Source organism: Rhinatrema bivittatum, chromosome 4 (assembly GCF_901001135.1).
Source record: "Rhinatrema bivittatum chromosome 4, aRhiBiv1.1, whole genome shotgun sequence".
NCBI lineage: Eukaryota > Metazoa > Chordata > Amphibia > Gymnophiona > Rhinatrematidae > Rhinatrema > Rhinatrema bivittatum.
The window spans coordinates 132,172,418-132,196,230 of record NC_042618.1 but is presented as its reverse complement, the minus strand read 5'-3'; the positions used below and the strand labels follow the sequence as shown (position 1 = coordinate 132,196,230).

Here is a 23,813-nt window from a genome sequence, read left to right as displayed (position 1 = left end):
AATATTTTGGCATCTATATCTTTTAGATATACAAATTCTTCAGCTGAATTCTGAAATGTTTCCTCTGTAATATTCATTATTTTATCTGCCACTCATGAAGTCACACTTTACCCATGTATCCTGCTAGTTGCCCAGATTATCCTTTAATGGAACTAGATTTGCCTCTATTGTCAAAATTGTGTTCCATTTCCACAAATGAATGCTGAAGCATGATAGCAACAAAAGGAACAACTCCATGTTCTGGGCCAGAAAACAGCATTTTTATTACTAATGTGATTGGGAGAGCCAAGAGAATAGATTATGGTATGATATTTCGGAATGTGGCTTTGAAGGGCCTGCTTCATGGATGGCCTTGAAAATGAGACGGATGTCAAATCTGGTTTGGAGAATGACAGTCAACTCATGAAGTGGAAGACAGCGCGAAAGATATGGAAGCAGAAGAGGAAGTCATGCTGTAAATTTCATAAATGGCCTGCAACCATCATCTTTAGGTTGCCTCTCAAGATGTCATAAAAGGAGACGACTGGGGTCGTGAAGTCATCAAATGAAGTGAGGTATGAAATGAATTTGTAGGTCCCAATCAGTTCTCAGGGCACAGGTCTCAGAACCCTACAACACCATCCTCATTGGCATACCTGTACGCAGCCACAGCACAGAGGCCAAGGACTGACTTGCCAATGGGGACAAACTTTAACTGTTTTATCAATAGGGATGATTACATGTTCAAATAATGTCATCCTCATACCTTTCATTATCAAGATCATTTAAACAGAATTTTATGAAGAATGAAAGAAAACTGTAAATGAAGTAAATTTAGATGCTGAATGTAGGTTTTTTTTTTGGGGGGGGGGTAAACTTTTTATTTAAATAACATCATCAGGAATATAGTGATTAGTACATACAAATATTTGTCTTGCAACTCAGCAACATAAACCATGCAGACACAGAAAACAAACTATAAGGATAACAACTGCAAGCTAAAGATATTTAGTTAGAACGTTATTGTTATAATACATTCAATAAGGGCTTCAGATTTTTTCATAGCCATCCATATATCATTCCACTAAAAAAAAAAAAAAAGTATGCTTTTCAACAGTTACATTGCTATGAACTTAGTTTCTCCATGTACTTGATTTGATTTTCCACTGTAGCACAACTGAATATCTGGCAGCATGTATTAAATGGGATTTTGTTAGGGGATTTTTTTCAATATTAATTTCTATTGAATATTTTTAGAATACTGAAAAAAAAAATAGAACAGAAAAGGAAATGTATAATGCACAGAAAACTCCAATGCAAATATTATAATAAAATCCTACTGCTATGATCCACAAAACGTGCAAGGTAAAAATAAAGAGGCTTCAGTGGGAGAGTTCCTAGTTATTTCACATTTAGAAAGGACTAACATATTGCATACAGTATTAACCTTTCATAAGATGGTATACATGCCACATTTCTATCCAATCTCACAGGGTGGGCACACTATCAGACTTCCATATATTTAAGGCAGGGAGGCACAGTCTTAACTTGCCACCTGTAACACTGTGACGGAGTAGGCATTCTGGATTGGGAGCCAGAAGGGGTTGGCTGGTTACCCCCCCAACTCTTGGCTGATTCCTTGGTTTCAGGCCCGGGCAGTCACAGGAGTTTTAAGTTAGGCGGGAATTTAGGGAACATGGATTGGCTCGTTTCTGTGGTGCCTCAGAAGAGGCAAGTTTCAAGGGGGTTTAACCTGGGGAGCGGGCAACGGTTTGCTCGCTCTTTCCTTATTGCTTCTAGGTGTCCTCCCACCCTCCTTCCCATATGGTATTTGTATTTTCTTTGCATTTGTATTGCTGCAGTGGGCGGTAAACCCAAGCCTAAGGGGGTCATTTTCTATGCGAATCGCACGAGAAAAGTCCCTTTTCACGTGCGACAGCTAAATCGGGGCGGGTTCTGGGCGGTGTCCGCATCGGAAGGGGAGGAGTCGGGGCGGACGCTGCGAAGACACCGCTGACGGCGAAAAGGCAAGGATCCTTTTCGCCGCCAGTTTCGCACCCAATAACGCCATCTTTTACGATGGCGCTATTGGGTGCGAAAGCCGGCAGCAATCACACCGCAGAGATACGATCGTTGCTGGCTCTCGCCACCCCGCCCCCCCATTACCGCTGGATTTTCTAAGATCTGCGACCTTAGAAAATCCAGGCCCCTCCACCCGACTGCTAGCGGGCTCGAGGCGGCATACTGCTGGGAGGTGGCAGCGAGTCAGCTTGAGGTGCGGGGGAGGGGGGGGATTGGGGTGTTATTATTTGGCTTGGGTTTCATGGTTATATGAAATACACAAGAAATAAGAAAATCCACTAGACAGGATAATAATGATTATAACAACAAATGAAGAATCCCGTATAAGTAGAGCAGCGGGAACGCTTCAAGAGACCTCATAATAATTGTCAACTTTTTAAAGCTGGCATGTAAGCTTATAATGGCTCAAGCCTGACTGTACTTGTAATCATCGGTCTCTATGAGCGTGTGATGCTCCTGCAAAAGGTAGCTATCTCACGGCACGGTCAGTCTCTATTAGTACTCTATAGAGTCTCTGAATATACTTAACTTGCGATTTTCATGTCCGTAGACAAACCAGTATTGTTGATACAAGTGTAATCCGATGCTATTACCGACACGGCGTGTTTCGGAGGAAACCCTCCTTCATCAGGGGCTCGGATGTCACTAATGCCGGTTTTTCACATAACTGCAATAAAGTAAATAGACAAGACAGTGCCAAGGTGCCCGCAAATTTTAGGCTAGCATTAAGAGTGGAAGAAAACACTTACTTCGTGAAAGGCAAGTTATGCGGCTGTATTATAGCGTCTCAGATGGTTCTGCAAAGCAAAGTGTGTAAATTGATAAAATGTCCACTTAATATTGAACTAGATGAAAACGTACCTTATCCCCAGAATGTACTGACTTCCAATGATGCTGGACTTGCATTCGTGGAGCCGTGCGAGACGTCTGTCAGCGGTCGGCGCGATACAAATGCTGGCTTTTAAAGGGGAAAAAGGCGCCAAAACGGTGGCAAAGTCCTGAAATGGGCATTTACGTCACTAGCGGGCGCCATCTTAGATCTAAACTATCCAAAAAAGGGAAATGACGTCGTTGGACGCCATTTTGAAAATTACTCAACTACAGAATACCCCCATATCTATCCATATATGGGCTTATGCGTCACTCAGGACGCCATCTTGACTGAAGAGGAATGGGTAGTAGCAGGGATTCCCTACAAAAGGTACAATTAAATCAACGTGTACCACTCGATCCTTTCATTTAGACCATGTGGTTCCACGGATTGGAGACGGTATATCCACTGTTGTTCTTTCCGGTTTAAGGTGGAAATTCTGTCCCCACCTCGCCATGATTGTGTAACCTGCTCTATAATTAACCATTTGAGTTGTTCAAACGTGTGTTGATGTGTAACACAATGTTGCACCATGGGGGCCTTGAGGTCCTGGTTCTTGATTCGACTTTTGTGTTCAATAAGTCGTATCCGGATTTTGCGCTTGGTGCGACCTACATATATTTTATTGCAGGGGCATATCAGTCCATATATAACAAAATCTGAATTACAATGGACAAGATGTCGCCGTGTGATTTGCACCTGCGTATTGGTATCTAGCCATTCAATGCCCGTGATCGCCTGAACACAAAAACTACAATTGCCACATTGAATCTGGCCAGGAGGACCTGTGGTTTGATCGGGCTGTTGAGTGGCCCGAACCACATGTTGTTTAATATTGGTGCCTCGGCTGTATGCAAACATCGGCTGATTGCAGAAAAATTCCCCTTTAAATTCCCCTTTAAATTCCCCTTTAAAAGCCAGCATTTGTATCGCGCCGACCGCTGACAGACGTCTCGCACGGCTCCACGAATGCAAGTCCAGCATCATTGGAAGTCAGTACATTCTGGGGATAAGGTACGTTTTCATCTAGTTCAATATTAAGTGGACATTTTATCAATTTACACACTTTGCTTTGCAGAACCATCTGAGACGCTATAATACAGCCGCATAACTTGCCTTTCACGAAGTAAGTGTTTTCTTCCACTCTTAATGCTAGCCTAAAATTTGCGGGCACCTTGGCACTGTCTTGTCTATTTACTTTATTGCAGTTATGTGAAAAACCGGCATTAGTGACATCCGAGCCCCTGATGAAGGAGGGTTTCCTCCGAAACACGCCGTGTCGGTAATAGCATCGGATTACACTTGTATCAACAATACTGGTTTGTCTACGGACATGAAAATCGCAAGTTAAGTATATTCAGAGACTCTATAGAGTACTAATAGAGACTGACCGTGCCGTGAGATAGCTACCTTTTGCAGGAGCATCACACGCTCATAGAGACCGATGATTACAAGTACAGTCAAGCTTGAGCCATTATAAGCTTACATGCCAGCTTTAAAAAGTTGACAATTATTATGAGGTCTCTTGAAGCGTTCCCGCCGCTCTACTTATACGGGATTCTTCATTTGTTATATGAAATACACTGCAGCCTTATTAACTCCATTGGTGTGCACTTTGTTAAGGGTGAATGGGAGAAACGCCGGGAGTCCTGCCTACCCATGTTACTTTAGTAAAACTCAGCATAAGCATTTCAGACTGATCTACACTTGGGAACATACTGTTTACCTGAATCTTTCTTCCTAAATGCATTTGAGGCTCGCATAACTGGAGATCACGGCGAATGTTCCAAACAGCATTAGAGTTCTTTTAACGTCTGGCCAATCAATCAGTTGGCGTAATGGAAAGCAGGTGAAAGCACTCTTCTCTGTGGCAACACAGTTTTCTTTATTCAGGACCAAAAATAATGGCAGATGTGCGGTTCCAAAGCTGGTTTGACTTTTATTTACAGAAAAAGATATTTACAAGCTGCTCCACAAGCACATTTATTTTAGCGTACACAGTTTTCACAAATCTGTGCTGAATGCGGGGATTGAGCATATCATAGCTCATGCTTGACATTACTGAATACATCACCAAAATATCTTCTCTTAGAGACAGCACAAGGATTTTAAATTAATTTATCTGATATGCAGTATACAAAATATGATCATTATTTTATCACATTTGTTAACTGCTTAACCACAAAGGCTCAAGGTGATTATAGAAATCAGAAAATGATAAAACTATAAAATACTGTATAACAAATGCCATGCATAATAATACAATTGAAAACCTGTACTTCCTAAACAAAAATAAAATGTAATACAAATTAGACCAATTAATAAAAATCTCTGATTCGAACAATAATAAAATTTCTTCAGATAATATCCCAGACAAAGTAAACATTGGTTTGGAATTCCAGTCAGAAGGCCTCTTAAGTGAACGCCTGGCTAAAGCAGTGCATCTTGAGGGTGTGCCTGAATCTCAGGTGGTTCTCTCTAAGCGCAGAGCTATAGAAAGGGAATTCCATAGGGTGGGAATAATAAATGTGAAAGCCCTAGCTCTAGTGTTGGCTCGTCTATTTTCTTTCACAGGTGGAAGACAGGCAAAAATTAGATCCTGAGTTGAGAGAATGAGCTGCTATATATTTCCTCACTTTGTGTTGGCCAAGTATTCAAGCCCTCTTCCACAAAGGGCTTTGTAAGTCAAGTAAAGAATTTTAAACTGAGACCTAAATTGCAATAGTAACTAGTGTAAACTGGCCAGAACTGGAGAGACATGATTTCTAGCAAGGCAACCAGAGATCAGATGGGCTGCGCAACTTTGAGCTGAAGGCAGCATAAGCAATAGAAAATTGCAGAAATCAGTTTGTGCAAGTATCAAGGCCTGTAAGATATCCCTAAGATGGGATACTGTTAAATAACAACCGAATCCTAAAATGGCCACGCGCACAAATACGGTCAGTTACGCGCCTGGCCGGGCCTGTGCGCACCACGTACATTTTCAAAAGGGCCCGGCCAGGCGCGTAACTGCCGATATGCGCACAAGAGCCAGGCCCTGAAAGAGGGGCGGACCGGGGGTGGGGTCTGGGCAGGGAGAGCCGAGGCAGGACAGAGGTCAACTAGGACAGTGGTCATTAGCCTCTGTTCCAGGGAAGCGCGCATCAGCAGCCAGCCAGTGCACGCAAGTTGCTTCTGCTCCAATGGAGCAGTAAGTTGGGGTGGAGAGGGGAAAGGGTAGGAAGGTTAGGCAGGCGGGTAGGGAATTTCTCTCCCAGTCCACTCCTTAATTGCACATAGCCCACTGATTTTATAACATGCATGCACCAGCATGCGCATGTTATAAAATCCGCATGCCCATGTGCACGTGTGCCAGGAACCGTGTGCACATGGAAGCACACGCGCAATTTTAAAATCTACTCCTTAGGTTTCAACATATATATTTGCCACAACTTAAACCAGGCCATTTTTGGAACACAGGAGATCTGCTCTGAACTTGAAGAAGTATAATCCAGAGTCACCTCTAGACTTTTTACCTCTTATGTAAATTGACAGGGGAACCGATCGAGCTCAAAGCGCAAATCACTAGTTAAGTTCTCATTAAATGCAATACAAAGTCATTAGTAGATTTAGAATCAGCTTATTAGCCTTCATCCAGCTGGATATCGAAAACAGATAATTGTTGACCTTTTGTACAAAACTTTCAAGGCTACCCTCTGATGAGCAATAAATTTGGGGGTCATTGGCATAACAATGAAACAGTAGGTCAAAATACCTAATATTGACCATGACGGGGCTTTGCCAGTCACTAACACTTGCTCCCAATTACTATTTTCCAGCAATGGTCAGTGGGAAGGGTTTTTTGAAATTCAGGATTCCTCTCCCTTGCCATAACCACACCTTTTTGGGGGAAGTTTTCAGTGGGATATAAAATCCCTTGCAGCATGCTCAGTGATTTAGTGGGAAGGCTACTAGAGAGAGAGTTAGGAGCTGACGAGAAGAAGAGAATCTAGTGATCATCCCTGGAACTCAAGTGACAATGTTGGACAATTAGAAAAGGAGTAGAAACTTGGCTGTTGGATCTCTTCCTCATCCCTGGGGGTCTTGATCAACAGTTGGGATTTTTTGAAGTTAAAAGTCTCCCAGGATCCAAGATCTTTTTGTCTGAGCTAACAGCTACAAGCAAGGGTAAGAAGTTAGGACTCTTAGCTAAGAAACCCCAGGAGATCCAGAAAACTTGAGAGATGGATTACAGGGTTGTTTTTTTTACTTTTTGGAACTTTGTTAATATTTTGAGCTTGGGGAGATTTTTCCAACTTCTGACTGGTGCATGCTGGAACCACATTCCAGTTACCCTACCCTTCAAGGAAAGGGAATCCTCAATATGGATGGTGGTGCAAGATGATCTGGAATGGACAAGGAGACAATGGTTTTCATTACTTTAATATTTTAATGCTCTTCTTTATTTTTTCAATTCTGGCCTGGATACTCATGTTTAAGTTAAAGAAAAATCTGTTATTCTGAACACAACCTAGGACTCTGATGGTTTATTTTTGTCTCTTGCCCTTTGCTATATGGATGGACATTGGATTGACTGCTACTTAACTATTCGACTCATTTTTGCTTCCTTACTCCTATTTTCGACCTTAGCACTCTTGGTGGGCATCATCCAGCTGGAGTGTGAGTTGGTGTACATAAGTGTCCATGCCAGGGGCTCAGAAAGATAGCCCCGCCCCCTCCCCACCAGACTTGAACTCTGGAACCCATAACACTTTTCACTTTATTTGTTTATGTTAATGTTATTGCCCCATTGTTTCTTGTAAACCGATATGATATGATCGGTATCATGACTGTCGGTATAAAAAAGCACTAAATAAAATAAATAAATAAATAAACAACTAACACCCCTGGATGAGGTTTGTAGCTCAAAATGAGGACCGGCTACACGTCAAACAGAAGATGAATGTAAAGATTAAATAAAACTGTGGACAGAGTTGTCCCCTTGAAGGACTTCATAACTCAGATGGGGAGCAGAAGATTTAGGCTTCTAAACCACAGCTTGGGACCTATTACTAAAGAAATGAGCAGAACCACTGGGCGATCCTGTCCTTAGTCATTCAACTAGTTAATAAGATTTCATGAATGATGGTTTCAAATGCAGGTATCCTGTACAATAAGATCAAAACAGACAATTTGCCCTTTTCCAAGTTAATCATAAGATCATCACTAAGGAGACCAATCCAGTTTCCATGCTGAAATTGTGATTAAAACCTAACTGAAAGATCAAGCTAAGCTTTTCCAGAAACTCTTCCAGCATTTCACTCACTCAATTTAGATAAAAAATGAAGGTTTGCAACAGGCTTAAAGTCCTCAATTTCATTAATGTCAAAGGAAGGTTTTTAAGTAAAATTTTAAAATCAAGAATATGTTTGAGGTCCCCAGAAAATGCTGCCTCTGCCAGAGAAAAACTATCTTGTTTAAAACCTAATGCAGAAACTCAGAAGACACTTGACCAGGTTCAAAGGATGTGACCAAAGGTACAGGTAGAAATTCAGCCCTTCTCTATTACGGCAACAACTTCTGATATATGAAGAGGCTCAAAGTCCGACCAACTAATTAAGGGCAGACTGGGATCAGAGTTGCCAATTGCATCAGGAATTGTTTGGCTATCAGTTTGGCAAAGATGCACGATTTTCTCTCTGAAATAGTTAACAAAATGTCTACATTCCAATGAGGACCGAGCTGTAGCAAGAAGGCAATTATTTAACCATGGAGAAAAGCTCCCTTGAGGAATTTTCAGCACGAACAATTTTATTTGGAAAAATTACCCACTTTTCCAAAAACAATTGTTCATAGAGGAGTATCTTTGAAAAATAAAAAAACAAAATTAAAAACATTAAGAATGCTCTGAACACAGGGAGGGTAATTTTAAATACTGAGCATAACCAGCAGATCCACACATAAGGAGGTGCCCCTATAGTGCTACCTGCATTTTATAATCTGTACAGCAGGATCCACACAGTTTATAAAACACCTCATATCTCTGCCCCAAAAGTACATGTATATATTTCAGTATGAGCACATTTCCTGACTGCAGGATCTGCATAGTTTGTACACCTATTTTATAGAAGTATGTGCATATATTTTATGCACAAAATAATTGTATAACATGTTGGTGGAGACATTTTGGCTGATACATGCACTTATCTCACTTATGAAAAACACTTACTTGTGCACATACTTCCAAGCCCCAGTTTGCTAAGACCTTCACTAGTTCACCCACACTCTCCACCATTTGCCCCAGACCCTCTACCTGCAACTTGATCAGCAGGCATACAGGCACGCATGCATGTTTGATGGCATATGTGCGTATTCTGCTTATAAAATACGGTAGCGCATGTGTACTTTCTGATTCTGCCCCAGAAAGTCTTCTCTCTCCACATTTATTTTCTCAGCGCAGCAGCAGCAGAATGCGTGTACTTACGGCATTCTGAAAATTCACGTAGCCCGCAGAAAAGCTGCTTGCACGCATATAAGCCAATTTTACATGCACAAACACCATATTAATCTTTGAAAGTTCACCCCTAAAAAGTGTACAATACAAAACAGGCATGCTACCTATTCCTGGCCATCTTTGAGGATTTATAGATTCCTCTCCTCTTTCTCCACTCTGGGCGGTCCTTCCCTCTCACAGAAGAGTTTACAACGGGAGTCAGATTCCATTGGTATGGCGCATACATTTATAATCAGCACAATACATGACTTCCTTCACAGGAATAAAACATGGTTAGAGATTTAATTGAAGATAGTCACAAAATTGCTATGAAAGGGGAGGTGTTATTGCTAGGGGGATTTCAGTCTGCTGGATGTTGATTGGGACATTTCATAGCAGCACAAAGAATGCAGAAGAAATTTATATAGTCCGTTATAAATTTCAAATAGTCCATTATAATTATTTGAAATTTATAACAGACTATATAAATTTCTTCTGCATTCTTTGTGCTGCTATATTACTCCTGAGTGCAGACATTGCTCTTGTGCTTTATTGGATTGGGACATCTCAGCCATGATGTGATCTAGAAGCAGAGGAGGTCCTGAACAGCCTGGAGCCAGAACTGTTCCAGCAACTGGTAACGGAGCCAACATGAAAGGGGGAAGAGAGTGGACCTGCTGCTGACGAATGGGGAAAGCATTTCTGATGTGACAAGTGGGGGATCACCTGGGATCCAGTGATCACAGGATGCTATAAATTCAGTAATGAGAGCACAGGCAGTGATTGGTGGTTCATTCAAAGGCAAGTCCTGGACTTCAGGAAAACTAATTTTAAATGGCGGGGAGGGGGGAGGGGGATGGGGTACCTCAAGGAGTTGTTAACTGGATGGAATAAGCTAAGGGGGAGGAGAAGAGCAGTGGAAAAGACTAAAAGGGCAATCAATCTTCCTGTTAAGGAAATAAAAGGTTTTTTTAAAGATGTGGCTGAAAAAGTAAGGAAAAAAAAAACAGGTTAGTGCTGATAAACGGTAAGAGGCCACAGAAAGAGGAAGACCAGCAACAATATCTGGAAAAGCTGTCAAGACAGCGAAGGCACGAATGAAAGAAAGATGGCCGATACAATAACACAGAGGGACAAGACTTTTCTTTTTTTTTATACATATATTAGTGACAGAAGGCAGTGAAAAAATGGGATTGTAAGAGTCAAAAGGTAAGGGGGAAAGATGTAGAGACTGATGAGGAGAAAACAGAATTGCTTAACAAATATTTCTGTTCAGTGTTCACTGAGGAAAGGGCTCAGGAGTAGGACCACAGAAAACTGCCACAAATAGTAATGGAAGTGAGATAAACCTCAAACAATTTTCAGAAAACTAAAAGTAGATTACAAAAAAAAAAAAAACGTAACCAAACAGGATCCATTCGAAGGAATGTAAAGGAACTTAAGGAAAGTTCCGGCAGCTCTGCTGTTTGATCTTTTCCACACTTCTTGAGAGTCAGAAATGGAAGGAGGTAGCGGTCTGCAAAACTACAGAGCAGTAATTCTGGAACGTATGCTTAAAACAGAGGACAGTGCAGCTTCTGGACTCCAATGGATTACGGGATATGAGGCAAAGGGGTTTTACCAGGGGTAGGTTTTGTCAGACAAATCTAATAAATCCCTTTGATTGGGTGACCAGAAAACTAGATCAGGGGAGTGCGCTAGATGCAGGGTACTTGGATTTCAGCAAGGCCTTTAACACGGTTCTGCATAAGTGACTTACAAACAAAAGTGAGCATCCTGAGGTATGGGCGCTAAAGTGATTGATCGGGTTAAAAACCAGTTGAGTGGAAAGTGACAAAGGGGCGTGGTAAATGGAGTTCACTCTGAAGAGATGGGGCTTACTGGTGGTGCGCCGCAGGGACTGGTCCTTGCTCTGGTTTGGTATTAACATTTTTGAAAACTAATATTGCAGAAGGGCTTTCAGAGAAGGTTTGCCTTTTTTGCTGATATCAAAATCTGCAGCAGTGTAGACACCCTGGAAGATATGGAGCTTGAGGAATGGTCTAGAATCTGTCAGCTAAGAATTAATGCTAAAAAAAAATGGAGGGTCATGCATTTGCTTTGCAAAACCACCAAGCGAGCAATATAATATAGGGAGCAAAGTTCTTCTGTGGATAAAACAAGAGTGAGATCTGAGAGAGATCATATCTAAAGATGTTAAGGTGGACAAAGATAGATAAGGAAATGGAAAAAGCCAAAAGGAAGCTGTGGTGCATAGGAAAAGGAACAGACAGCAGGGAAAAGGAGGTAATATTGCTCAGTAGAAGTATCTGTTGAGACCCCACTTGAAGTACTGGGTGCAAATCTGGAGACTGCACCTTTAAAAGTTTATAAATTGAATTGAGTCAGTTCAGAGGGTAGTTACTAAAATAGTCAGTGGTCTTCATAATAAAGCATATGGGGACAGACTTAGAAACAAAAACATGTATACTCTGGAGGAAAGGAGGCAAAAGAGAGATATGATAGAGGCATTCAATACTTCCAAGGAATAAATGCCCAGAGAGTGGGCCTTTTTTGATGGAAAGGAGGCTCTGCAGTGAGGGATCATGGGATGAGGCTGAAAGAAGGTAGACTCAGGAGTAAATATTACTTTACAGAAAGGGTGGTAGATGCATGGAACAGCTTCCCTAGGGAGGTGCTGGAAACAAGGATAGTATCAAAATTCAAAAAAAACATGGGACAAGTACAGAGACTTTCTGAGGGAGAAGAAGGGACTATAAAGCTAAGCAGATAATGTGGCTGGGCAGACTGGATGGGCCATATGTTTGCATGTTATGGGGGTCCCTTTTTACTCACTGCTTCATATCCTCACTGCCAGGAAAACTCTTACCAGGGAAGGGGGAGGAGAGGGGGTCGTTGCATATTCCTCCACTGCCATTGCTTCTGAAATGTTCTCTGTATGTGTTAGCTCCTATCAACACGTCACTTCACACACTCGGACTCCCTCAGAATCAGTGCACTGCAGCCTTTAGAAAACGCTCACAAAAAACTCATTCAGGGCCATACCACTAGGGCTGCAACTACAGGGGTCATACTCTCCGAGACATACCATGTGGCACAGGTATTACACATATTTCCAGCCCAATTTCATTCTTGCTTTTTTTTTTTTTTTTTTTCTTCAAATGAATGTTGTAGTAAAAATGCACAAGCTCTACTCTTCCATCAAGATACATTTAACATTTCTGATTCAATCTTTGTCACATGTAGAAATAAAGATCAACAAAAGAGTTGAAGGCACATATCCAAATGCAAGTGAATTACTACGACAACCACACTACTGAATTCTCATCGTGCAATGGTGGATGGGGTGATTTATGAACTAATGGGGGTAGAGATCACTGCTTCTGAAAATGGGAAGGCACTGCCTCGCAATTCTTTTTTAAACTAAGATGAAACACATTTTTCAGTTCCCTCTGCCTCGCTCCCCAAACAACCTTAACTCCTCATAAAAAAAAAAACCAACAACTCTGCTCCCAACTGTGCTCTGGCAGCCCCAGGCAGCAGACAACAGCTTGAAAATCTAACACTTTCATGATCTGATGGTAGCAGCTTGCAAATGACATCTAAGGCTCCTTAGAAGCAAGTTTGTTTAAGTACATGGAAAAAATAAGGACTAACAAAGCCTCAGGGGAAAAAAAAAAAAAGAGAGAGATAAATGACATTAGGCAGTGATCTCTCTCTCCGTCCTTTGGAACGATGCCAGGTACCAACAATTCCCACCATCTCAATGCAGGTTTGAGATCAGAGAACCTATACACAGATTACATCATGCATGCCAACAACACAAAAAGGTGTTTCCGTTGCCAACTGCAAGTCTGAGAAGCTTTGGGCATTAAACACTCATCTTCAGGTATTTTCCATAAATACTTCGAGCACCGTAGCAAACTATGTTTAAAAGGCTAGAGTCAAATTAATCTTCTCTGGCCCTATTTTCAAGTCTTTGCAATCCACGTTTAATTGTGGACAAAACTTAACTTGCCTTTCAATATGTGCCTTGGTAAATAATGAATTTGCTTGTTTGCCTCTCCAAGTCAAATGATATATTTCTAGCATGAGCTAAAAGCACGGTTTAAAAGAAAGTTGTGTGACTTTGCTAAAACGAATGCTGGCGAGCAGCACCACTCATGTCAGTGCGAAGGCAGAAAGTCTCTTGGGATGTTAGTAAAAGAAAGCTGGAATAACATGTGTTTGAAACTAGGGGAAAGTACCTGCTTAAGAGAAATAATGCAACCACGGGCATGGTCCTTAGCAGAAACTGGAATCACAACAAAAATGTAAAAGCATTGGGTATAATGGGGTTTTTTTCAGTTTGTTCTTTAAACAGCTAGATTAGTGGCAGCATTCTCTGGAAATCAACGGCCTGATCACGATTGCAAAATGAAATATTTCACCTTCCAATCTGTGTTAATGCACATGGTATGAAAAGGTGCATTTTCCAATACATTAAAATTAGATGCTGTTCATTTTCTCAAAAGGGACGGATAGGGAAGTGCCACAATCCTATTAGTGAAGCTCCAGTCCTTGACTAGTTTTCTCTAAAAGCCCTGGGGCTAAAATCTTTTTATTGGCATGATAAATAATACATTTGGGACGAGCTTTTGGAAGGGATGCTCTTTTCATCAGGATTGCCCTGACCTGAGGAAAGGAATATATTTTTCAAAATCTAGTTATAAATGTATTAAGATAGGCCATAGAAAAGTTTCACCTACAACTTGTTTGACCATTTTTTCTTTTTTTTTTCTTTACATGGTTTTGTAATGTAATTGTCGCCCCTGGGGGTTGTCCACATGAACTACAGTCATCAGTGCAGACTGTAGTTTGGGTTTCATCAGAAGAATTATAAAGCCAACAATCAGCGAGATTCTTGGCACCCAAGTCCCACAGAGTCTGGTTCCAACTAAGCTGGAAGCCCAAGGAGGAGGAGGAGGAATCTTTTGGACCCAAAGAAGAAAACAAGGAAGGGATGGCCATGCTTATGCACAGAGTGTTTTTTTTAGCTCTTTCCCACTCTGACCTTATCAAATTTAGGGTTTTTTCCACTGGGGTAGGGGCCAGGGCCATGCTCCGCCTTCACCTCCCCCTTTCCCCAGTTTAGACCCAACTGGACATCTGTCAAGGAACTTATTCCAGCCCCAGGCAGACGGATGGACTGAATCATTGCTATAGCGCTCTCAGCGCTGATTAAAAAACAAACAAACAAACAAACCAAAAAGGTATCGCCTACAATTTGTTGGATGATCTTTATTTATTCCAGGAACCTCACTGCTTTATTACCAAGGTTGCAATGGCATGATCTTACTGTCTCAGCATTGTTCCAGGACTAAAGCATTCAGAAAACAGAAATGTTTCTCTCAAGTCTGCTGTGACTTTTGCTGGCAAAACAAGTGAAGCTAACCAGAATGTTCCGAGTATAGCAACATTTGGAAAATAATTTGTTAAAAAAAAAGGAAAACAGATTTTATTTCCTTCCCCCCAGCCCTGAGCATTTCCATTCTGTTCAGGTGATGCTGCCTGTGCAGGGACAGTCGTTTTCAGTTTGGATTTTTAATTTTGCCTGGTAATTTATCAGTGCTTATTATAAACAAAGACAAAATCAGGAGAAATAATTGGTGGAAAAAAAAATGACTCTCCATTTTTCTGGGTAATTAAAATTTTTGTTCTTGCTGTAATAAACACAAATTTCCCAGAAAAATATCATAAAAACTGAAAACAAAAGTCCCTGGCAATGCGTTTCTCACTATTTCCCTAAAGTTTTTTTTTTTCCATGTTTGCATGGATCCGATTGGTTGACATGCTCAAGGAATTCTGGGGCAGGAGGATCCTCAGAGACCGACCGCCTTTTCCTAACCTTTGCATGATACAGGGAACCTCTTGAATTTCAGAATCCTACTTTGCATGTTAGGTTATGACTGCAAAACCACCAAGAGCTGTTTTTGTACCAAGACCATGTTTAGTCTATACCGATAATCAAGGTCTTCCAAATGAGAGTGGCAGAACGCAAAGCATTTCAAATCAACATTTAGCCATTTAATTGCAAATCTTAAAGGTTGATCCTGCAAATTTCTTAATCTTAAAACCTAAGTCTGAATCTTATATCTCCACCAAACACAAAGTGTAAGCGCCCAGTCTAACCCCTAAACTGAACACCAAGTAAACAGTTGCTTTGCTGAGCCGGAAAAGAGCAGAGGAGAATCTCAATGCACATAGTCATTCTAGAATAATTACATGACAATTTGTTTGGTACTCTGGAATTAAAATTAATCATAGCTAGCCTAAATAATCTTTCTGTTTTAAGACGGCATTTCAACTTGGCCAGCTCAAAAAAACCCATGCAGGTTGTTATATCCATCTTCCTGGCAATATGGTGCCAATGATTTTGTATTACGCCTCTCTAAAAAGGGAAAAATGAATACTTTATGTGTGTGAGTGAAAAATTTTGTTTACTGAAAATTTTCATACACCATCCAAATATACAAGTGAAACAATACTGGGGAAGCGCTATAAATAAACACACTTACACCTTGAAAACTTAAGTAGAGCTATGAAGATGGAGCACTTTACAGCAAGGCATGTGAGTGATTACCAGTGACAACCAACCTACTTTAGGTGAGGTAAGCAGCAATCAGCATCTCCGTAAAGGGTGTTAGAAGGAAGCTGCCAAATCCAAAAACCACAGATTGTTCATATACTAAAGCTGTTCCAGATGGGTTTGTGTTTTTAGCATTAAAGTTTAGCATAGAATGCAGCCATTTCAATGTCCCCAACACCCAAAGCTCTTACGTACCATTAACAGCGATGACGTACGAAGAGCAAAGGAATACAAATTTGTGGGGTGCATGCCAAGCCCCCAAACCATCTCTCTACTTTCTATTTGTCATCCGTCACTGACATCACACCTTATTGTTTATCAACAGATATGTAGAAATGGGATGTGCATGTGTATAGTGAAGGGGATGAGAATAGGGGCACAATGACGAATGGTACCTTTGGAGGCATAGAGCGCTATATTTTAGTGCATTTGGGGAGGCATTTCCAATGTGGCTGACTTTTGAACCAACCCAATTGGAATACTTTTATGAAATTACATTTTACTCTACAAAGAAGGTGCTACCACTAATTAGTTACATTCAAACACAGTATTTAGGTTTATCTGAAAAAGCAGCCTTCCTTGTGAAGTAAGAGCGAATACAACCACTGGAACATGTAACGCAGCAATCCCTGGGAGCGACTGTCAGAAATGGACCTGGGATGGGGGCCAACCTAATGGCTTAGTGGCAATCCCAGAAGCTTATGCAAAGATCAAAACGTGGAAGAAATCCATGTTTTCTTTTCTAAGTCATTTTTACCTGCTGAACATGGCTGGCACTAATAATAGGAGCAATTTCTGATGTCCACTCTGGGGCAAAATCTGTTGGTACTTTTTATCAATGGACTTTGCACCAAGTAAGTACATTACATGTTTTCCCTTTGATCTTTGCTGTGGGGTACAACATACCAACAGACATTTCCACCTGTTGTTTTTTTTTTGCGTGGGAAGATTTTGCAAGGAAAATAATGCACCTAGGCTTGCAGATACAATCTCTGCATGCTATTTGCTGATCCTGCCCAAAACTCACCCCTGGGAACCCCTTCCATTAAGATGCGTCTAGAAGTATATTACTGTACAGCGGCTTTCAAGGCACGGTTAAGGCCTTCTTTGTATTTTTCTGCAGCAGTTACAAGGCAAGCAGATTACCCAGACAAACCATTCAATATTATTTACAGATTTCTGTCTCTGGTTTTAACACCTCTGAATACCATTAATTATATGTGTAACAATGTGTTTGTTTTTAATATAAGAATCCCCCTGCCTGCAACTACGTCTTGAAGTGTTTGAAGCAGAGACCCCCCGCAGTAGCTATCTCAGGCTGCGCATGCATTAACAGGAGGCCTGTGTGGGATATCATGAGACATCCTTGGAGAGAGAGGGGAACCTTTGGGAAACGTGCAGCATGCTGACATGGGAAGAAAGCTCACCCTGCAGGTCTCTGTCCCTAGCCAGCTGCCTTTTCTCCCTCCCACAAGACCAGAGAGCACAGGGACTATAAGGATCCTGCTGCTGGGCCCTATGGAGCGAGTAGAAAGAAAGCGCGTGGAGCAGCGCGGTAGCTGGGATCAGCTGGCTGGAGAATTCAAGTCACATCTTTTTTCAGTGTTATTTTTTTTTGTTTGTTTAATCTTTTCTCTCCCAAGAATTATGACACCTGAATCTGCCGATTTCTGGTTACAGCTGAATTTCTGTTTCAGTTGGGGGGGACACAAATCGTGAAAGAGCGAAAAGAAAGCTAATGTACGTGATGCGCTTCACACCGCAGCAGTTGTCTGTGCAGGCAAGTGGCTCGCTTGTTGCATTGCTCGAGGTTTTTAATCGCAGCAAATGGCACATTCGCGCATTGCAATCTACTGCCATGAATCTCCAACGCGCCCAGGAACTGCACTCACTTTACCAACCCGCCCTATCACTTGTATTCCAAAATACAAAAATGTATTCACGTATGAGCTTACAACATAAAAAAAAAAAAATACCAGCTGGGGAACTGAGCGCTGGGAAATCTTTGGGAATCAGTGTCCAACCGTTTTGGGTTGGACTGGTTTAAGGCAGGGGGTTTATACATATAAAAATGCCATAGTTCTCCTTCCCTCCAACCATCCTCGGGCCAGCACGAGTGCACCGCTTCTTACCTGCAAGCTAGCCGGGGGGTGGGGGTGGGCGAGCTAGCACTTTGCTCCTTAACTCTGCAACCTCCCAGCTCCCCCCCCCCCCCCCCAATAAATCTGCTTGAACCAACAAGGCAGCTAATGCCCAAGCCTTTTGTTGCTGTTGTTATTATTACACTTAAGCCTGTTCTACTTTTGCAGGGAAACTCGGACCTGCTAGTTAAAACTGTGCAAAAAAAGACGTCCCCAGTGTCAATGCCTTGCAACATACAGGATGCACCACGTCCCTCAAGCCGGCCTCTGAACACTGGCTGCTCGACCTCCTTCATCCCGGGCAGTAAAATGAATCGCTTTCAACGACACGCAGGTGAGCACAAAACTTGCACACCGAGAAAATGCATCAGCTTGCCGTGCTCCCTGCCCCCACCCAAAAAAAAGAAAGCATTCATGGAGGGGCAGGCTGCTGGCATCGCTCATGCCCCGAGAGTTTAAGGGGTAGCTGGGAAAAAAAAAAAAGTTCCGCTCCCGGCTTCTCCGTAGGTACGGGAGAGCAAGCCCTGCACCCCCGCCAAACTCATTGTCCGGTGCAGAGAGCTCTCCCCCCTCCCCAAAGCAGCGCCCGCCACCCGAAAGCTTGGAAGGAGGAACTGACCTGGGTAGGGATTCTCGGCAGATCTGCGCTCAGAAGTGCTCTGCCATCATCCCGCGCCCCTCCGCAATCTAGGAATCAGGGGAATGACTGCTCCCAACGAGAGATGAGACCGCTTCCTTCCCATTCTCTCGCTTGCTCCCCCTCGGAGAGCAGGGATCAGGTTTCAGAGCCTGCCCTTCAAAGAAGCATAGGAAATGACATCACCGCCACCGCGCTTAACTCTTTCCCCGAGGGGAGAGAGTGAGAGAGAGAGAGAGCTTCTTACAGTGGGTGCACCGGGGAAACTATTGCTTGCACAGTACTCGGGGTATAACACCTGCTTCACACTCAGCAGCAACATCCAGAGACCATCCTTTTTGTTTTTTCAAAGAAACTTCTGAGAATAGATACTTTTAAACAGGAATTGAATACTCAGGGCTGGCTCACCTGTTCTAATGCCCTTGGAGCCAGGTGGACAAGTCTCCAGTCCCCCAAACCCTAGAGATCAGAGACCATAATCCTACAAACCATCAAAGATGGGGATAGTCTATGAAAAAAGGGAGAACCCTGCAGAAATGAAAAGTTGCAGTGGAAGCAAAAAGAATTGTTTTAATAAAAACTCATTACCATTCAGGTGTAAATTTCATGTCTGCTAAGGAGGCAGCCAGTCTTTCAAGTTTTAGGATGCTCCTTCTCTGTTATGGATCTTAAGTACACAAAGGGTACTGCTGTGCTGATCCTTATCAGACAATAGGTGTTCTGTACTACAGAGCATGAATCCAGAAACAGCGGGACAATGTACACAGGGCTGAAGAGTTCTAAAAACAAGGATAGTCACAATATTCATTTACATGAACATGCTCAAGATGAGGAATTATATGATAACATGCTAATAAATAGAAATATAACAGGCAATAAAAACATGAAATATAACATCAGTAAAACAATTAGACATACAATTCAAATCTAAAAATACACCATAAGAGCACTATAAAAACATTATAGTGCTGAATAAAATATTAATGCTGTGTTACCAGGTATTCACAGTATGCCACAAAAGAGTGAAGCAATATACTGTGAATTAACTGAAAACTTCCTAAAAATTAAATTATCCCATTGTAAGCCCCTCTTGGTTTAGAAGCCCCTAATACAGGGGGTCACAGCAGAAGTCCCCGGGGCCACTGTCTCCCAGATTTCCCTTCTTTCTCAATTGCACCATCCGATACACTACAGTAACCAAGGGGGCTGGGATTCAACCAGTGGGGAGGAGGGGCCCTAAGCTCCTGGGGATAGGTACCTTGTAAGTCTCTCACAACCAAAGAGTCTCTCTCCAATTTGTACTCACATAGGCGGATCTCTCAGTTCAGCAGGCTGGTTCTGGAGGTATAAAAGAGCTGGCAGAGGCCTGGAGTGGTGTTCGACAAAAATAATTTTACTGTAACTTAAAAATAAAGTCCAGCAAGAATGGCAAAATCATCAAAACAAAAAAAACAGGATGGCAACCCCAAGCACTACAGTCTCTATCCAGATCAGCCTCTGAATCAGTGTCCCAATGTCCGAGTCCCTCCCCGGTGATGCAAAAAGAAAAACCTTCTCTCCAAAGGTAAGTCAGGGAGCCGGTGGCAGAAAAAACAAATTCCCTCCTTCAAAAGATGACAAAGAAACTTCTGCAAAAAATCAAAGTTGTCTTCTCCTTATAGGGTCACTACAGTCCCCACTTTTGCTGGACGCAGGGCAAAGTAGCACCCTAGGCAACTGTAGACCTCCACCTTGAATGATAGCAGGGCTAACAGCGCCCAACCCTGCTCCTCAGGCAGGGGGAGTTCCCTCCTGACCTGGGAACAGGTCAAGAACAAACCAGCTGGCTAAAGTCAAAATCCTGCTGACTCTCCTGGTGCTGACTGGGGGACCTCCTGGGAGCCACCCAGAGAGGCAGCTTCCACCTCCAACAAAAACTACCTCCAACCGTACCTTCCTTGTGCTCAACCCAGCTTATAAAGGGGGAGCTCAGCCAATCCCAAAATAAGAGGGAACGGCCAACCAACTGGGGAGGATCTAAAAATGCAAAAAACTCTCCCAGCAGCTGGAAAGAAGGCAAAAACATCTAGCAAGGAGTGAAGCCTTCCTTACACCATACTAAAACAAATCACTTTCTGCTTGCTCCCACGTCCCCCATCAGTTTTGCTTTTTCTAGAGATGAAAAAAAAAAATCCTGAGCAGACTTAACCTATGGGAAGAAACATATAGCAAAAAGTGGGATTTAAAATAAAAAGGGCTCAGTCCAAACAGAACCTCGAAAGCAAGGGTTAAAATCTTAAATTGAACAGGGAAGTGAACAGGCAATCAATGAAACTCCTTCAATACTGGTTGGATATGTTCCTGAAATGTATAACCAGGCAAGACCCAAGCAGCTGCATTTTGCACTAAGAGAAGTCTATGAATATTCTTAAGCAGGAGACCCACCTAAAGGGCACTGCAGGAATCTAGCCGGGCAGTGATTAGGATGCTGGCCAAAGTCGACAGTTCAAAAATGCTGAAGTAGGTAAAACTTCTCTTGCAGTCGCTGCAATTTGGGTGTCCGTAGAGAAAGATGAATCAGATTTTACACCCAGCTAACAGGTAAAACTAACCCATTTAGAAGCAGGGAAATGCTCAGTCGGAGGAACCAAAAGGTTAAAAAAATAAATAAAAATTACAAATTACAAAAAAAAGTGTGCCGGCAGTCAGGTTAGGCAAACAGATGCTCAATTTTATGAGCATCTGACAGCCACCTCTCCTGGGCTTCTGCTGCTAAGGAGGCACTAGGGGCGCACTATTGTCCCTAGCGCCTCCTTTTTAGCACGGCCCCTCATTTAAATGCTGTATTGCACGCGCTGGGAGGGCGTTAGGAAAGCGGACGCACAACACTGAGCACCCGTTTTCAAAGCGACCTTACTGTATCGGCCTGAATGTGCTTTCATTTTCACAACACTCATCTTTAACTTGTCACTACGTAACCAGTCTACAAGTGCTCTCAGGCATTGATTAAAACTGAAAATACAAAGCACACTCTTTTTATTTAAAAAATTTGTGAAAGTGTTGATACTAAAATATTGGAACTCCACAAGACAAGGTCCCAGGAATAAGATCCCCTTATCACAAAAAAGAAAGAAAGGTGCCAGAAGTAGGCAAGTTAACATTTAGAAGAACTGAGTAGTACAATGCTGCTTGAATAAGAATCGTTAGTCTAGCAGTGTAGCCTAGTGGTTAATATGTTAATAATATTGCTTGTTACGTATATGGCCCCGTCAGTGGACACACAGCCATGGAAATATAATCCAGGTTTGTTAAATATGGACGTCAAGGAGGCGGTCACATGAGCTCCGGAAGTGTATGGACAACTTCATAACTAAAAAATCAGACAAGACGTCCACACGGGTGGTGAGGAAAGAGAAGGAGAAAGAGAAACTGCAGAAGGGGAACATGGCAGGTGCGCTGGAACCTGACACGCCATGTGTCCTCAGCGAGACCACAGTAACAGAATTAACAAATGCAGTGGCACTGGCGCAGGAGCAGACATTTGCAAAAATATCTGAGCAAGTTACAGAGGTGCGCACCTCGATAATCTTAACATGCGCATGGACACGGCGGAAGCCAGGATAAGTGACAATGAAGATGAAACGCAGAAGTTACACACAAAGATCCCTGCAGGAAAAAAAAGCGAAGGCAGAAAGAAACAGCAAAATCGAAGATCTTGAGAACAGATCTCGACGCAGGAATTCCAGAAAGTGCACCGGATGCTGAACTGCCGTCGCTTCTTGAAAATCTGGGCCTGACAAACTTGCAAGGAGCGGGCCCAGGATAGGAGTACGAGCAGACACTAGGCCTCGGCCACCTGTGGTCACTGTGAAGATTCTAAATTTTGCTCATAAAGCTGACATTTTAAGAAACTATGACAACAAGCCAGATATACAGTTCCTGAGCAACAAAAGTGCTTATTTTTCAAGATTTTTCGGTTGCAGTGTCTGTCAAGCAGAAAGAACTTGCACTCATGTGCAGTGATCTGGTACACTGCGACATTAAATTTGCGCATGACATATCCATTGCAGTTATGAGTTTGGCATAATGGATCCTCTCAAGCGGTGAAATTGTTTGTGGCCCAATTGCCTACAGCAGAGTGGAGTAATTAGCCTCAATCAGATAACTCAGCAGGATCCGAGGAGATGAACGGTGACAGAATGAGAAAAGCAGGAAGATGACTGACCATATTATTGCTTCGCAAAAGTGATTGACTGTTCATTGTGAGCACAGTGGTAATTTCAATTTGTTATCCAGAGAGCTGAGGTGCTCAATTTCTTTTTCTTTTTTTCTCTGCTTGTTATAGTCATATTCTCCTTCGAAGCCATGTGTAGTGAGGAATTCATGAAAGCAATGGTGGAATCAAGTTCCTTTCTGGAGTTATTAGTGTCACATTAAGTGGTTCCATAATGAGACTCTACAATCTACTTCTAAGCCCAAGTGACGTTACCTTTGTAAACCGGTGAGAATGAGAATGTCAGAGCTTGGGAACTGAGTATCAACGGCCGACTTTTAAATCGGCCATGCGCGCAAATATTGTCACTTACACGCGTGGCCGGGCCCTGAACGCGTTGCGCACATTTTCAAAAGGGCACGGCCATGCCTGTAAGTGACAATATGTGCATAATTGCCGGGCCCTGAAAAGGATGTGGGCCCTCTCCTCCCCATCCCCTAAACGCTACCTTATCTTTCCTTTTTTTTTTGGTTGTACAGTTTACTTTAGGGCCCAACCTGAAGTAAGTTGCGTGAGCCGGCCAGCTGCCGGCGTGCAAGTCTTCGGGACAGCGTTCAATGGCGCTGTCCCGGCCCACCCACTGCCCCGCCCCTTCGAGGAGACCCAGCACTTGTGTGCGCACCGGGCTTTACGCTCGTGGCCGGGCCCCTTCGAAAATTTGCTCAGCGCCCGCAAGGCCCGGCCACGAGCGTAAAGTCCGGATTTTACGCACGCAGGGCTTTTAAAATCTGGGAGCAGGGGAGCAGTAAGT

At 42.6% G+C, this 23,813-nt stretch overlaps 1 protein-coding gene across 2 annotated transcripts in view; it reads right to left on the bottom strand.

The window, feature by feature from the left end:
* PLEKHH1 (pleckstrin homology, MyTH4 and FERM domain containing H1) overlaps window positions 1-20,719 on the bottom strand; it is a 302,331-nt gene extending 281,612 nt beyond the window's left edge. Inside the window, exon 1 of one of the 2 annotated variants that reach the window (XM_029598848.1) lies at window positions 20,117-20,719. The gene's annotated coding sequence lies outside the window, so the exon portion shown is untranslated. Of the gene's footprint in view, window positions 1-18,792; window positions 18,916-20,116 lie in introns of those variants that run through there. The other variant, XM_029598847.1, reaches the window with a different exon arrangement.
* Window positions 20,720-23,813: the final 3,094 nt, after the last annotated feature.